The sequence below is a fragment of the Medicago sativa genome, chromosome 3 (assembly GCF_051527215.1).
Source record: "Medicago sativa cultivar Bolivia chromosome 3, Bolivia_mono, whole genome shotgun sequence".
Taxonomy (NCBI): domain Eukaryota; kingdom Viridiplantae; phylum Streptophyta; class Magnoliopsida; order Fabales; family Fabaceae; genus Medicago; species Medicago sativa.
The window spans coordinates 30,913,773-30,929,488 of NC_140751.1; the positions used below are offsets into that span (position 1 = coordinate 30,913,773).

The 15,716-nt window shown below is 38.6% G+C and overlaps 3 non-coding genes across 3 annotated transcripts; 2 read left to right on the forward strand and 1 right to left on the reverse strand.

The window, feature by feature from the left end:
• On the forward strand, window positions 1–72 carry TRNAQ-UUG (transfer RNA glutamine (anticodon UUG)). The gene has a single exon. It is a non-coding gene; the product is annotated as a tRNA-Gln (tRNA).
• Window positions 73–662: 590 nt separating this feature from the next.
• TRNAQ-UUG (transfer RNA glutamine (anticodon UUG)) lies at window positions 663–734 on the forward strand. Its single transcript has one exon. It is a non-coding gene; the product is annotated as a tRNA-Gln (tRNA).
• An 8,969-nt stretch (window positions 735–9,703) lies between these two features.
• Window positions 9,704–9,810, reverse strand: LOC146937096 (small nucleolar RNA R71). Its single transcript, XR_015033614.1, has one exon. It is a non-coding gene; the product is annotated as a small nucleolar RNA R71 (small nucleolar RNA).
• Between the last annotated feature and the right edge of the window lie 5,906 nt (window positions 9,811–15,716).

Consider the following 15,716-nt stretch of genomic DNA (forward strand, 5'->3'; position numbering starts at 1 on the left):
GGTTCTATGGTGTAGTGGTTAGCACTTTGGACTTTGAATCCAACGACCTGGGTTCGACTCCCGGTAGGACCTATTTCCAAAAATATTTTTAGTCTTTGGCAGGGACTAATAACAATTTTTGCATTTCACAAGGCCTGAAACTGAATAATTTTTTTACAGGTATGAAGCATAGGAGACGAATGTAGTAATTGCAAGGATATTTAGTATGTGTTTGGCTCGGCCTCTTCCTTGCACCATGGGTAGCCGGCTTCTATTTGGACACCTTCCTCGATCAGCCTTGCACACGTTGGTATGGAGTTGTGAATTTCCATATTGTCATTCAATCCCCTTCCGCCCCCAATCCGGCCTTGTCAATCAATTTTGTTAGGCATAATTTATAGGCTGATCAAACATTCTATATTATTTGATTATCCTGACTCCAAATACGTTCATGATGGATAACTGCTCGATGTGTGCATTGCATCAAGCACTGACTAGGGATTGAGACATTGACGAAGCATATTCGTATTCCATGAATTCTGCTTAGACTTGTAATTAAAAAAAAGGGAAAAATTTATTTTTATCTTTATAAAGTAACGTTCATTTAAGCTCTATAATCATAAAAAATATTAATAATTTTAACTTTTATGGTTAAAAGTCTTAAAAAAACAGTCTTACATATAGGTTCTATGGTGTAGTGGTTAGCACTTTGGACTTTGAATCCAGCGACCTGGGTTCGACTCCCGGTAGGACCTATTTCTAAAAATATTTTTAATATTTGACCGGGACTAATAACAATTTTTGCATTTTACAAGGCCTGAAACTGAATAAATTTTTTACATCTATGGAAAATCAACAGTTGAGATTGTATATACTTGATGTAGAATTTCTACATGTCATATAACTATGTACACGTGAGTATATATAGGATCGTTTTCCGCAGGGAGTTGCGTTAAATCATAAGCGTTTTCACAATCTTTCACATTAAGGTATCCTTTATAAAATGTTTGTTTGTAACACTATATCCACAGATGACATAAAAGAAAAAACGAGAGGAGATCGAACTATTTCGCTTGCGGTATAAGATAACGAGCAAGCATAACAGCAGCAATTTCTTGATCGATTAACAGACTCTAGCTTTATAACCAATATTATTACAATCATTTCTACAACATCCTTCGTGTCCAAAGCGACATCGTTATTTCTAAGTTAGCGTTTAAACATTCGTGTCCAAATCCCTTAAACGATAACAAAGTCGATCGGATAACTTAATCGACCGTGTCCAGCCTGATTAAGTATCCGAAAGCATTAAAATCTTGATTAAAAGTAATTATCAAAGGTTTACAAACTTGTCAAGAGTGATATAACATAAGATAGATTGTTATTCTAGTTCTAGATTCAAGAGTTCGTGTCCAAATCATCTTGAATCTCATTGAAAGCATTAAACATAAGAATAACAACAATATTGAATCATTAAGCTAGAACCTTATATATTAAAAGATCAAAAGATTACATAATAGCTTGTTTGTTACCTCAATACTACAAAGAAGATGATAGCTACACATAGACATGTATACTATGCAAAGGATGAAGGAAAGATGAAGATTCTATGTCAAGATCCTTCGTGTCCAAAGCGATCTTCAGTTGAATCTACTCCTAAACCAGTTGCTTTGTGTTTCTCTCTTGGAAATAGCTCTAACCTCTCTCTTAAAATGTATAAAATTTATCAATGGAATAGTGAATAGTCCAAAAGAGAGGTAAAACTTCTATTTAAATGGGCTAATTTCGTGTAATCTCGCTTAAGCGAGGTAAATCTCGCTCAAGCGAGAAGCAATAAAATCTAAAACTGGCCAATGAAGCCTTGCCACGTAGCCCTGATCCCTGAAGAAGATGCATCTCGCGTAAGCGAGTTGGAAGCGAGCCAGCAGCGAGTCCTTGAAGATGATCCCTGGAGAAATCTCGCGTAAGCGAGTTTGATCTCACGTAAGCGAGGTTGCTTAAACCTTAAACCGCCTTTGAATCATGCTTGAGCGACTTTGAAGTGAGATGAAAGCGAGATTCACATTTGCTCCCTGGAGAAATCTCGCGTGAGCGAGATGATATCGCGTAAGCGAGATTCACATTTTCACAAGCGACCCTAGAAGCGAGATGGAAGCGAAATGTTCAGCTGCTCCCTGGAGAAATCTCGCGTAAGCGAGATTTGCTTGGTTCACACACTTGAGTTTTGGTCCTTGCTTGTCATTTCCTGCATAAATTGGGTAGAATTAGGCATATAAAGCATAAATGGTATAATTACAACAATTGATTGCTTTTCCGTAGATAACTTGCATAACAAGTCACGAAAAATGCCTCTTTTAACACATGAAATATATTACTTTTGAGCACTTATCAAACTCTCCCCAACTTAGCTTTTTGTTTGTCCTCAAACAAAAGAATCAAAAGGAAACTCACAAGGATTTGGACAAGCTTTCTAGCACAGTACCAAACAATTCAAATCATTTAAAATTTTTTTTTCAAGTGGTGATTCAAATGTGAATGCGCGGCAAGCATGAAGTTCTCCATTATTCTAAGCACAACTATGAATACGAAATATGTCCTAAGCACAAACTATACATCATAAACTTCATAACATAAACATAACTATCTATGAACCACACCTAACACACTTCTTTAAAAGTAAATGAAATACTATGATAACAATAAGTGAGGGCAATGAACACACATCCAACAATCATGCTAACATCCTGATTAAGTTAGGTGTCCATCCAAATATCGTCTCAAAAAGCACAAAAGCATGGATCAAAAGGTCTTGCATGGGTTATAACTTGGCCGGGCTACAAAAGAAATGTCATATGTGGGGCAATTGATCAGAAAGCCTATCAAAGAGGAACATTCTTTGTATCACAACTGGAAATCCAATATCTTCCCTACCAATAATTACAACCTTTGGTGATTAACAATCAAACCAATAACCTTGACAACTTATTCTATTTTTGATTTTTTTATTTCTTTTTCTTCTTTTTCTTTTCTTTTCTTTTCTTTTTCAAATGCACAACTGTTTCTTTGGTTCAATGTTGTCAGGTTATTTTAACAATTTCACCATAAACTTGACTATATAATGCCTCCTTTTCTCCCCAACTTGAATACAACAAAACTCTAATTGAATGTTCCCCTATCCTAAGGCAAAGGACAAAGTACAAAAAGGTTAAGGGTTCAACAAAGTAAAAAAATATCAAAGTCCTATAAGAGTCAACCATGAACTGGATTTTTGAAAAATTTCAGACAAATTCAACAAGCATTGTGCTTATGAATATTGACAGTTCATGTTTGAGGACTTGATTCATTTGGCTCAGATTGGGGTATCAGATACTCACTCTTCTCACAGGTAGGCTTTATGTGGTCAATTCGGTTAATCTCAATTCAAAAAGTGCCTTGATCCTTTCCATGCTTTCAAACAATTCAAAATAATTATCAGATTTAACATAACTAAAACAAGTTAGACGGTGATTATCGGTCTCCAGCATATATACAACAGATTGAAGCTACCTCACATTTATGTTAAGTACTAAGTGGTTCAAAATTATTTATGTTTATGAAAAGAATTAAATGAGATACATTTTGTGCAAAGTACAAATTTCACATTTATAGTAACACCTAGAACAACAGGAAACCAATACCTTGGCATTGCGCTTTCTCACAATTCATATCATTATCACTCACATGCTTTTGCTCAATAATTGGCTCCATGGAGCACTTTAAACTTTGATGTTCATGAGCAATTTTTCTTTTGACGAAACACAAGCAAGATTAAGCAAAAAATTTCATCCAAAGCAATAAGTTAAAAACCAAACAACAAGCTAAGTTATTTAACCCAAAATGAAATTAAAATTAAACCAAAATGTTGAACACCCAAAACTGTGCTCAAGAAGTAAGAGTGCAAAAGCATATAAATTGTTCCAACATCGAAATAAAAACATAAAATAAAGAGTCAAAGCAGAAGTCAAAGCAAACTAAGCATTACTAAAAACATCAAGAAATACGGTCAGTGTGCCGCATCATCATCCATACATCCTGAGATAAATGGACACTGGTTGTCCTCTCTGGATCATGAGCACCATGCAAGCTAGCAGTCCTCTCCTGGGTATGAGCTGGTCCTGCTCCACTGCCCCTCCTGGGTAAATTGGCCTGTCCCCAGGCCACATGCAAGAGTCATAGTACTGTGCCGGAGTGAACATGAAACACCTAGGGTCCATGTGAGAATCATAAAGATGAGAATAGATGCCCTGGTTGCTGCGGAAGATAGCAGCCTGCTGATCCATTATGTGATTATCTCTCAGCTCTTGCCTCAAAGCTCTATTCTGCGCATTCTGCTCATGCTGAGTCATCCAAGCCTGCAAAGAAGCAAAATCAAAAGTGCCGGGCTGCTGAGGTGGTGGCATAGTCTGGTGAGGATCATCATGCTCTGGAAAGTCCTCAGGTGGGGGTACATCCTCAGGTGGGGGTACTTGAGAAGAAGAAGCGGCACCTTTAGATAGTGCTCTGGAAATGTAACCCCGAATGTACTTGTCATCAATGGGAGAAACCAACTCTTCTGAAAAAGTCTCGGTAACTGGCACCTCATGATGCCTAAGTAATCCCATAATAAAGCTCGGAAAAGCAAGTCTGGTCTCTGGGCCTGCTACACCACCGAGAGCTACATGCTTCAGCTCTCTTGAAATAATCGAAGCCAGATCCACCGGCCTTCCTTTGCAAATATGCCAAATCAGAGGAGGCATCACTTTCTTTGGAGTTGTGGTGACATGGCTTTTTGGCCAGACATTATGAACCAAGAACTTAAAAATAATCCCAGCTTTTGGCCTCATATCGATGAAGGCTGCCAAATTGCGGTTACCCGCTTTGGACTCAGTGTATGTCCTTCCCGGTAGCAAAATCTCCCTCTCAATCTTACCAAGATCCCAATTAGCAGCCTCCTCTCTTTCCCCATAAGGACACAAGGCAGGTGTGTCAGGGTCATCAGACTCAGGTAGGGTGTAAGGATTGCCTAGATACTCATTAATCGCATCCCTATCGAAGCGGATGGTTTTTCCTCTCACCATGGTGGTGTAAGAAAATGCAGCTTGCATTTCCTTAGCATCGCAATCTGGTAAGGAATTAGCATAAAACTCACACAAAAGGTTCAGGTTGATTTTGGGGTATGGGTTAAGGAGTTTCTCCCACTTTCTCTTAGTGAAAACGGCTGCAATGTCTGCATACTCACCCTCAGGGTTAATCCGGAAAATTTTGTCATGTCAAGTTTTCTCTTTTTTCAGCTCGAGAAACCTGGCATAGGTTTTGTTGGAAGTGTAAATGGTACGGTCCGGGTTTCTAGGTAAGGGTGCAGGACGGTTTACAACACCGGATGAGGAAGCAGTGGTTTTTCGTTTCTTGGTTTGTTGATTTTTGGGTGCCATCTGCAAAACAGCCAGAAAAATCCAAATACAAAGTATAACAATCAATTAGAACAAGTACAGAATTAAATGGCTTAAAACAGACATGATTTTTTTTTTTGAAATTTTTTTCAGAGGAACAAACAATCTCGCTTAAGCGAGATTTGAGCGAAGTTTCCCAGAATTTTTGATGAACACTCGCTTGCGTGAGATTTTCGACCATGAACTTCGCTTGAGCGAGATTCGTCTGTACCTGCGAAATTTCAGACCTTTTCCAGCATATTCAACACATCCAGCATTTCTAATCACAACATTCATCTCCCTAGGTTACTATAACGTACCAAAGTCCAAAAAGGAACCAAAATCACAACATTTTTCCAAGAACCACTTAAAACCCTAATTTAACGAAAGTTTCAAAGATGGGTCTATGTTCCAGAAGTGAGTGTTCATGGTATTGAGTTGTGATTCTTGTTCATTTACATCATATGGAAATAGTCTCTAGTCACAAACAACTACATCTTTCCCTAACCTAGCCATTTCTACACAAATTGAGAATGTGAATTTGTAAAATTAAAACAAGAAATTGGAAAGGAAAACAAACCTGTTATGATGCAAAAGCAAGATTAATGGAATGGATGCAATGAAATGCTTGACTTGCTTAAACTAAGAATGAATTGAGGTTTGTGTTTGATGGTTGTGTGTGTGAGAGAAGAGAGAAAAAGAAATTTGAGGGGAAGAGATAGGGAAACCGTAAGAAAGGAAAATGAGTGGGTGGGGGAGTGGTTAAGGGGAGTTATGGCATTGATGTTGGGAACCGTTTTTTAAAACATCTCGCTTGCGTGAGATTACCTTGCGTGCGCGAGATTTATGTCGTAGCCAAAATTCAAAAACACACCAATCTCGCTTAAGCGAGATTAACTTCGCTTCAAGCGAGATTTCCCCAGATTTAACTCAAAATTTGCTTCTTGCTTTGGTAATGCAATGCTCATGATAATATTCTTACATGCAATAAAACTAAAAATACTTACAAAACTGGGTGTGCCTCCCAGCAAGAGCTTGTTTTACGTCATGAGCTCGACGCATTTATCTTGAAGAAATCATGGTTTGATATGTGAAATCGTCGACATACTCCGATCAATTTCACCACCGAAATAGGGCTTAAGCCTTTGCCCATTAACTGTCCAGCTGGCTTTTGTGACTGGATCCTCAAGTTCAACAGCTCCATATGGTTTGACCTCTTTAACCATGAAAGGTCCTGACCACTTAGACTTCAATTTGCCCGGAAACAGTCTTAGTCTTGAATTGAAAAGTAACACCATTTGCCCCGGCATGAATTGTCTCAGAATGATCTTCTTATCATGATATTTCTTGGTCCTTTCTTTGTAGAGCTTTGAAGATTCATAAGCTTGATTTCTCAATTCTTCAAGCTCATGCATTTGAACTTTTCTTCTTTCACCGGCCTTCTCTTGATCAAAGTTTGGGAACTTCAATGCCAAAAATGCTTTATGTTCGAGCTCGACCGGTAAGTGACAAGATTTGCCATAGACCATTTGGAAAGGAGTGAGGCCTATAGGAGACTTGTAAGCAGTCCTATATGCCCACAAAGCTTCATCAAGTTTAGCCGACCAATCCTTCCGAGATGTAGAGACCGTCTTCTCAAGTATTCGTTTGACCTCTCGGTTGGAAACTTCGGCTTGTCCATTTGTTTGCGGATGATACGGTGATGCTACCTTGTGCTTGACTCCATAATGATCTAAGGCTTTGGCAAGTTGTCCGTTGCAAAAGTGTGACCCTCCATCACTAATAAGAAATCTTGGTGTACCAAACCGGGTGAAAATATTCTTCTTTAGAAACTTCACTACCGTCTTGCTATCGGCTTTAGGCGATGCTACGGCTTCCACCCACTTTGAAACATAATCAACAGCTACCAAGATGTACTCATTAGAATATGATGAAGGAAAAGGGCCAACAAAATCTATACCCCAACAATCAAACACTTCCACTTCAAGGATGATTTGTAGAGGCATCTCATTTCTCTTTGACATTGATCCGGTTCTTTGACACTCATCACAATATTTGCAATGCATATTGGCATCTTTGAAAAGAGTTGGCCAATAGAACCCGGATTGAAGTACCTTTGTGGCGGTTCTATCCCCGTTGAAGTGACCTCCATAGGGTGAATTGTGACATCGCCATAGGATCTTCTTTGCCTCTTCATCATCCACACACCTATGCAAGAGATTGTCCGCTCCAATTTTGAACAAGTATGGCTCATCCCATGCATAGTGGTTAGCATCATGGAGGAACTTCTTGCGTTGTTGCCATTCAAAATCTTCCGGAATGAACCCGGTTGCTTTGTAGTTCACCATGTCGGCAAACCACGGTCTCACATTGATTGCAAGCAACCTTTCATCGGGAAATTCTTCATGAACTTCCGGTTCATTCTTGGTTACCTCATTGTTTGTCAACCTTGTGATGAGTCATAGATTAGTCTAATTTAATGCTTTATTTAATTTAGTTTTATTAAAGATTTATTTTTATTTTATTGCATTTTATTTCCTTTTAGAATATTTTACTTTAAATTGCTTTTTATTTTATTTTAGGAACGAATATATGGTGGAAGGTGTCTTGGAGCAAAAGAAAGAAGACTGGAGCAAATACAGTGCGAAAATACGAAGATACGGGACAAAAATATAATCCCACCAAGTCAGAAGCTTGGCACGGCCCGTGCCAACATGTGGCACGATCCGTGCCCGTCTCCAGAACCTGTTTTGCAGCTTTTCTTCAAGCCCAAGTTACCCTGTTGCAGCTTTACCGTTTTGTCCTTTTAGTTGCTTAGTTTCTAAGTCGATTGTAAAGCTATAAATAGAGTAGCTCTCCACCATAAACATACACCCTTTACTTTGCTTGGAATATTTCTATTTTCAATAAAAGTCTTTATTTCTTTACTTTCTTTCTCGCAATTTTACTTTACTGTTACTTTCTCTCTTCTTCCCCCATGTCTACGATGAACATGAGTGAGTAGACTTCTTCGTCTTAGGATTGTTGGGGAGTCTAATGACATAATCCTAAACAAACCAAGCTTAAACCCTAATTTCTATGTAACTCTAATTTCTAATCTAGATTCACCGTCTTAACGTGGATTAACAATTATCAAACTGTGGAAGCGAAAGCGGAGGGTTTGATAATCGTTAATCCATCATCCCAAACATCAATTCATAAAGCGAGAGCGGAGTCTTGATGTTGGAACAAGTGAATCTAGACAATAATTGCAAAACAGTGAAATAGTCTTTGCAATTATTGAGACAAAGAGTAGTTTCAATCCTCTATGCATCTTCTAGTAATCAAGTTAGCGAAATAGGCTTGGTTACTAGAAGTAAACTCTCACCGGACTTTCATCGGAAAGGTGAGGGGCTAAGGGAAACCGGTCTTTAGAATTAGTGTGTAAACCATGAAATTAGATGTTTAAGTCTTGTTTAGTGAAGGGTTTGTTATTATGACAAACCAATAATCCTAAGGCTCTTTATTAATATTGTTATTTACCTTCAGCAATCAAACTTCTTTTTACTAAACTTTCTCTCCTCTAATCAATCTTTAAAAAGTTAATTAAGTTGAACAACTCCCTAGCGGAACGATACTCTTACTTACTACTATTACTTCGATAGGCCGTGCACTTGCGGTTTGGCCCTATCAAGGTTTTGGCGCCGTTGCCGGGGAGTTAACTAATTTGATTAACTTTTTCTTAGTGATTAGAATTCTCTCTTCTTCTTTCTCTTTTCTTTTTATTTTTATTTTTAACTTTTTATTTTTCTGTTATCGTTAACTTCTTGGGTTCTCAATTTTTTATGCGAAAAACCAGAAATCGAGTTGTAATAATCAACGAGATCGAAAGGTATTTGCATAAACGAAAGAGAGACGCACAAAAGAACACCACCATGGCCAATCGCACTCTCAAAGAGTATGCAACGCCATCTACGGCTGAGCCACAAGCTGTTATTGTGTACCCAACGGTTGAGGACGACAACTTTGAAATTAAGCCTGCCCTACTTAACTTGGTGCAGCAAAACCAATTCTCGGGAAACCCCACTGAGGATCCCAATCTTCACATCTTTGTTTTCCTACGAATTAGTGGAACCATGAAGGAGAACCAAGAGGCCGTAAGACTTCATCTCTTTCCCTTTTCCTTAAGGGATAGAGCTAGCGCTTGGTTCCATTCCCTCGAAGTCGGTTCCATTACTTCATGGGATCAGATGAGGCAAGCATTCCTTGCCCGTTTCTTTCCACCATCTAAAACCGCTAAACTTAGAGACCAAATCACACGGTTCAAGCAAAAAGATGGGGAATCTCTCTATGATGCGTGGGAGCGTTTCAAAGAAATGCTAAGACTTTGTCCCCACCATGGCCTAGAGAAGTGGCTTATAGTCCACACTTTTTATAATGGCTTGTCTTATACCACTAAGATGTCTGTTGATGCAGCTGCAGGCGGAGCACTTATGAATAAGAACTACACGGAGGCGTATGCCTTGATTGAAGACATGGCTCAAAATCATTACAAATGGACCGACGAGAGAGCCATCACTAGTTCTTCATCCTCCAAAAAGGAGGCAGGTATGTACGAAGTCTCTAACTATGATCACCTTGCTTCTAAAATTGATACACTAACTGAAAAACTTGAAAAACTCAATGTTAGTGCTATCAATTCTGCTTCTACTACTTCTTGTGAAATTTGTGGTATAACTGGTCATGCTGGTGTTGATTGCCAACTAGGTAGTGCTATAAACGGTGTTGAGCAAATGAATTATGCTCAATACAACCAAGGGATGAGACAAAATCAAAAATTTTATAAAAACCAAAATCCCTATGGACAAGTAGCATCGCCCGGTTATGCAAACAACCAAAGATTCACTCAGAAATTCAATTTGGAAATTTTGTTGGAAAACTCTATTGCCAACCAAACCAAACAACTTCAAGAACTTAAAAACCAAACAGGATTTCTGAATGATTCTCTTTCCAAGCTCAATACCAAGGTTGATTCTATTGCTACTCACTCTAAAATGCTTGAAACTCAAATCGCTTAAATAGCCCAACAAGTGGCTACCTCTTCCCAAACACCGGGAGTCTTTCCTGGTCAAACCGAAGCCAATCCCAAAGCCCAAGTTAATGTCATATCTTTTGGGGGTAGTAAGTTAAACGAAACTTTTGCTAAGGTTAAAAACATTGGGAAAGAAAGTGTCAAGCCTTTAGGTGATAAAATTGTGATAGAAGAAGCAAAACCACTTGAAGAAAACAAAACTCCATCCCCCTTGAATCTTGATAAGCTTAAACTAGAGGGTAAGTTTGAAAAATTTGTTAACATACTTAGGGAGATTTGCATTAAACTTCCCTTTGCTGAAGCTTTGTCTAGGATACCTCTATATGCCAAGTTTTTAAAGGAAATTTTTTCAAAGAAAATGCCTATAGAGCATAGTGAGACAATAGCTTTGGCTAAGGACACTAGTGCAATCATTCAAGAAGCACCCCCTAAGCTTAGAGATCCAGGTAGCTTTGCCATACCATGTGAAATTGGGAATGAAACCATAAACAAAGCCTTATGTGACTTAGGAGCTAGTGTTAGTTTGCTGCCTTTGTCTCTTCTCAAAAGGATAGGGATAGGAGAATTGAAACCTACCGAAATAGAATTGAAGCTAGCTGATCGTTCTACCATGAAACTTGTAGGATTTGTCGAGGACATACCTGTTAAGATAGAAGGGATATACATCCCAACTGATTTTGTGGTCGTTGACATTGCGGAGGCCGAAGACGTCCCTATAATCCTAGGTAGACCTTTCCTCGCCACTGCGGGAGCTCTTATAGATGTCAAGAACGGTAGGATAGTTTTTCAAGTGAGTGATAAGATGGTAGGATTTGAGTTGGAAAATGTTATGAAGGGTCCCGCTCTTTACTCTTGTTGCATGCTTAACGATCATGTTGTGAAAGAATGTTTTATAGCGTCGTCTACACAATATGTTATCTTTGATCCATTCTAAGGACTCTTTCTAACCGTCAAGCTAATGACACTAAAAGAGCGCTTCGTGGGAGGCGACCCACGCATTTAATCACTTTTGTTTTGTTTTTCTTTGTTTTCAGTTGTTTTGTAGGTAATTGTCCAAGTGTGGTTCGAAAAAAAATCAAGAAATTAAAGAATTCTGAAGCCCCCAGGACCAGAAAGGTGGCACGGCCCGTGCTAGGCATGGCACGGCTGTGACAAGTTTTTAAAGAAAAAAATGAAGGTGGAAGTCAGAAAGATGGCACGGCCCGTGCCAATAGGTGGCACGGCCGTGCCCGACCTCTTGCTACATATATACATAAAATTTTCTTTCTTCTTCCTCATTCACAAACAACAACCCTCTCTCTACCTTCAAACTTCTCTCTAAACCTCCATAACTCAAACCTTCAAACCTTCATATCTCACTCAAAACTCAACCAAATAACTCAATTCTTTCACCAATCAATCACAAACTTCTTCCTAAACACAAACCACCAATCAAAAACAACTTTCATCCATCCAAACCTATAATTCACCAAAACCCTAATCTTTCAAAACCTAACCCAAACACAACAAAACCTTAACCAATCTTCACATCTAAACCCACAAACCTTACTTAAACATCAACCCCAAATCTAACCCAATCCTTTCCACAAAAAAATCTTCCAAAACCCTAAACCTTAAAACCAATTCCAACAAGGGTCATTGGCTTCAAGAAGAAGTGGTAAGGAACCAGCAAGATCTCAAGGAGGACCTCCCCGAAAGAAGCAAGCACAAGTGAAGAATCATGGAATCCAGTTCAAAGACAGCAAGCAAAGGGACAGGTATAAAATTCTAATCTCTAAACACTTGCATCCTTCTCGTCATCCTGATCCCAATACCTTGGATGTGCTAGAGCTTTTTGATGATGTTTCTAGGTTGATAGGAAAGTTAGGTTGGACTGATTTGCTGAAACCTATGCGGGGTTATGAAAATTTCACTTATGAATTCTTGAGCTCAATAGTTTTTACCAAAGATAAGTTGAATTTTGATAACCCTAACCATAGAGTTGTTTTCCAATTGATGAATATTGACTATAATATGTCTCTTCAGCACTTTTGTGAAGCCTTAGGTTTTATCAATGAGGGGTATAGTCATGATCATTGGGACCCTAGCCTAAAACAAGATAACTATGACCCAGCTGCCTTTTGGACACGTATCACCGGCGTTTCCAACTATGTTCCTAGAGCCAACAAAGCTAGCAACATTCACAACCCCGTACTTAGGTACCTCCAAAGGGTAATGGCTTGCACTATTTGGGGTAGAACCGAGCTAGGAAATACTAGAACCGATGAATTGTTCATGTTATGGGCAATGCTCCACAACCACCCCGTCAACACTTGTTTCTATTTGATTGATTACCTAGACTTCTTAGGTAATAAACCACCCGGTAGGGGAGACATAGTGGTGGGAGGCATCATTACGTACATAGCTAGGTGTTTTGGAGTAAGTGAAGATGAGGGGATCAAACCAATTGAGGGAAATAATAGACTCAACATAGATACCCTCATTACTATGAACTTCATTAAACAACGTCCACCCCTCCATTACCAACTCAAGCTAAATGTGCCTATCTTGTTTTTACTTCCTAACCCTTCTCGGACTACCACCGAGGTGGAAGCAAATTGGTTGTATGTTGATGATGTGCAAGTTCTTGGTGAGCAACATGATAATGAGGGAGAAGGTGCTAACTTGCACCAAGATGAAGGAGAAGGTGCTAACTTGCACCAACATGTGGGAGGAAGTGCTCCATTGCACCATGAAGAAGAGCACCATGACCATGAAGCCGGTGTGCTTAATGAGGATCAAAGATGGACATGGATTCACAATGAAATCGAGAGGATGAGCACCGAGCAACAAAGGCAAGGTGTTGAAATCTCCGCCCTTCGCAATGAAGTTCAAAGGGGCAACCGTGTCAATGATGAAAATAATGAGATGCTCCGTTGGATGATGCAACACCTCCAACTTCAAGGTCCTCCTTATGGACCTCAATAAGAACATGTGAGCTTTCCTCTTCCTCTCTTCCCTTCTTCTTCTTCTTCTTCTCTCCCTTCTTCTTCTTCCTCTACTTCTTCTTCTTCTTTTTAATTTTTGTTTCTTTTGAATCATTGACGACAATGCTTCCCCTAAGTGTGGGGGGGCCTAATAAAGTGTCTAGAGTCGTAGTGTTCCAAACTCCCTTGAACTTTATTCTTTTTGTTTTGTTTTTATAGCAAGAGGCATGACTAGTAGCTTGTTTTTAATGTAAAAAATGGCATGAAAATTTTTGTTTTGTCTCTTCTTTAGGTTGCTTCTTGTTCATGAAAGTAGTTTCTCGTGTTTCTTATGATCATGCTATACCCATGTCTTGTTTTATTGTGAAATTCTCCAATGAGAAAAGCACCCGGTTGCAATCCTTGAGCAAATGTATGAATAGGTATTTTAAGGAACACGTTCTATCTTTAGTGTTAACTTAGACCCTTTAAAGTCCTAAGAGTAAAAGTAGTATGAGTTTGTGTGGGAAATTAATCAAATGTTCTTAATTGTTATATTCTTAAAATTGTTAAAGTTAATGGGGCGGGAGAATGGCACCAACATGTGGGGGAAAGGACAATCCATAACTTCCTAATTGTGGTGGTGACTCCCTAATTTGAACTTAAAGTGAAACAAATTCATCAATGCTAGGGGGAAAGGACAATTACATCCAAAAAGACTTCCTACGCGGAGATGAAATAAATAAAATTTTGCAGCACTGCTTAGGGTGATTTTGAATCTAGGGGGAAAGGACAATTACATCCGAGAAGACTTCCTACGAGGATAGATAGCCCCTAAGCATCTGCAGCCCCTTGTGCTTAATTGTCAATCTAATTTAATTTTAACTTAAATTCCCATCACTCTTATATGAAATGAAGAAAGGACTTTTCTCGGTTACTTTAGCACTAAGGATAGAACCTGTTCCTCATAATATCTGTCTTATACAGGAGCAAGAAAAGGGTTGGACTGCACACACACACTCACTTGAGACTTGATGTTGGGTAGAATAGGTTCATGAGAAGTATTTGAAAATGTAAATAGTGTACTTGAAGCAAAGCCTTTCTTTTGAGACATGTGTTCTTAATATTTCCATGAATAATCTTTTGTTGCTGCTATGTCTACTGCCTTTTGCTTGAGGACAAGCAAAGATTCAAGTGTGGGGGAGTTTGATGAGTCATAGATTAGTCTAATTTAATGCTTTATTTAATTTAGTTTTATTAAAGATTTAGTTTTATTTTATTGCATTTTATTTCCTTTTAGAATATTTTACTTTAAATTGCTTTTTATTTTATTTTAGGAACGAATATATGGTGGAAGGTGTCTTGGAGCAAAAGAAAGAAGACTGGAGCAAATACAGTGCGAAAATACGAAGATACGGGACAAAAATATAATCCCACCAAGTCAGAAGCTTGGCACGGCCCGTGCCAACATGTGGCACGGCCGTGCCCGTCTCCAGAACCTGTTTTGCAGCTTTTCTTCAAGCCCAAGTTACCCTGTTGCAGCTTTACCGTTTTGTCCTTTTAGTTGCTTAGTTTCTAAGTCGATTGTAAAGCTATAAATAGAGTAGCTCTCCACCATAAACATACACCCTTTACTTTGCTTAGAATATTTCTATTTTCAATAAAAGTCTTTATTTCTTTACTTTCTTTCTCGCAATTTTACTTTACTGTTACTTTCTCTCTTCTTCCCCCATGTCTACGATGAACATGAGTGAGTAGACTTCTTCGTCTTAGGATTGTTGGGGAGTCTAATGACATAATCCTAAACAAACCAAGCTTAAACCCTAATTTCTATGTAACCCTAATTTCTAATCTAGATTCACCGTCTTAACGTGGATTAACAATTATCAAACTGTGGAAGCGAAAGCGGAGGGTTTGATAATCGTTAATCCATCATCCCAAACATCAATTCATAAAGTGAGAGCGGAGTCTTGATGTTGGAACAAGTGAATCTAGACAATAATTGCAAAATAGTGAAATAGTCTTTGCAATTATTGAGACAAAGAGTAGTTTCAATCCTCTATGCATCTTCTAGTAATCAAGTCAGCAAAATAGGCTTGGTTACTAGAAGTAAACTCTCACCGGACTTTCATCGAAAAGGTGAGGGGCTAAGGGAAACCGGTCTTTAGAAATTAGTGTGTAAACCATGAAATTAGATGTTTAAGTCTTGTCTACTGAAGGGTTTGTTATTATGACAAACCAATAATCCTAAGGCTCTTTATTAATATTGTTATT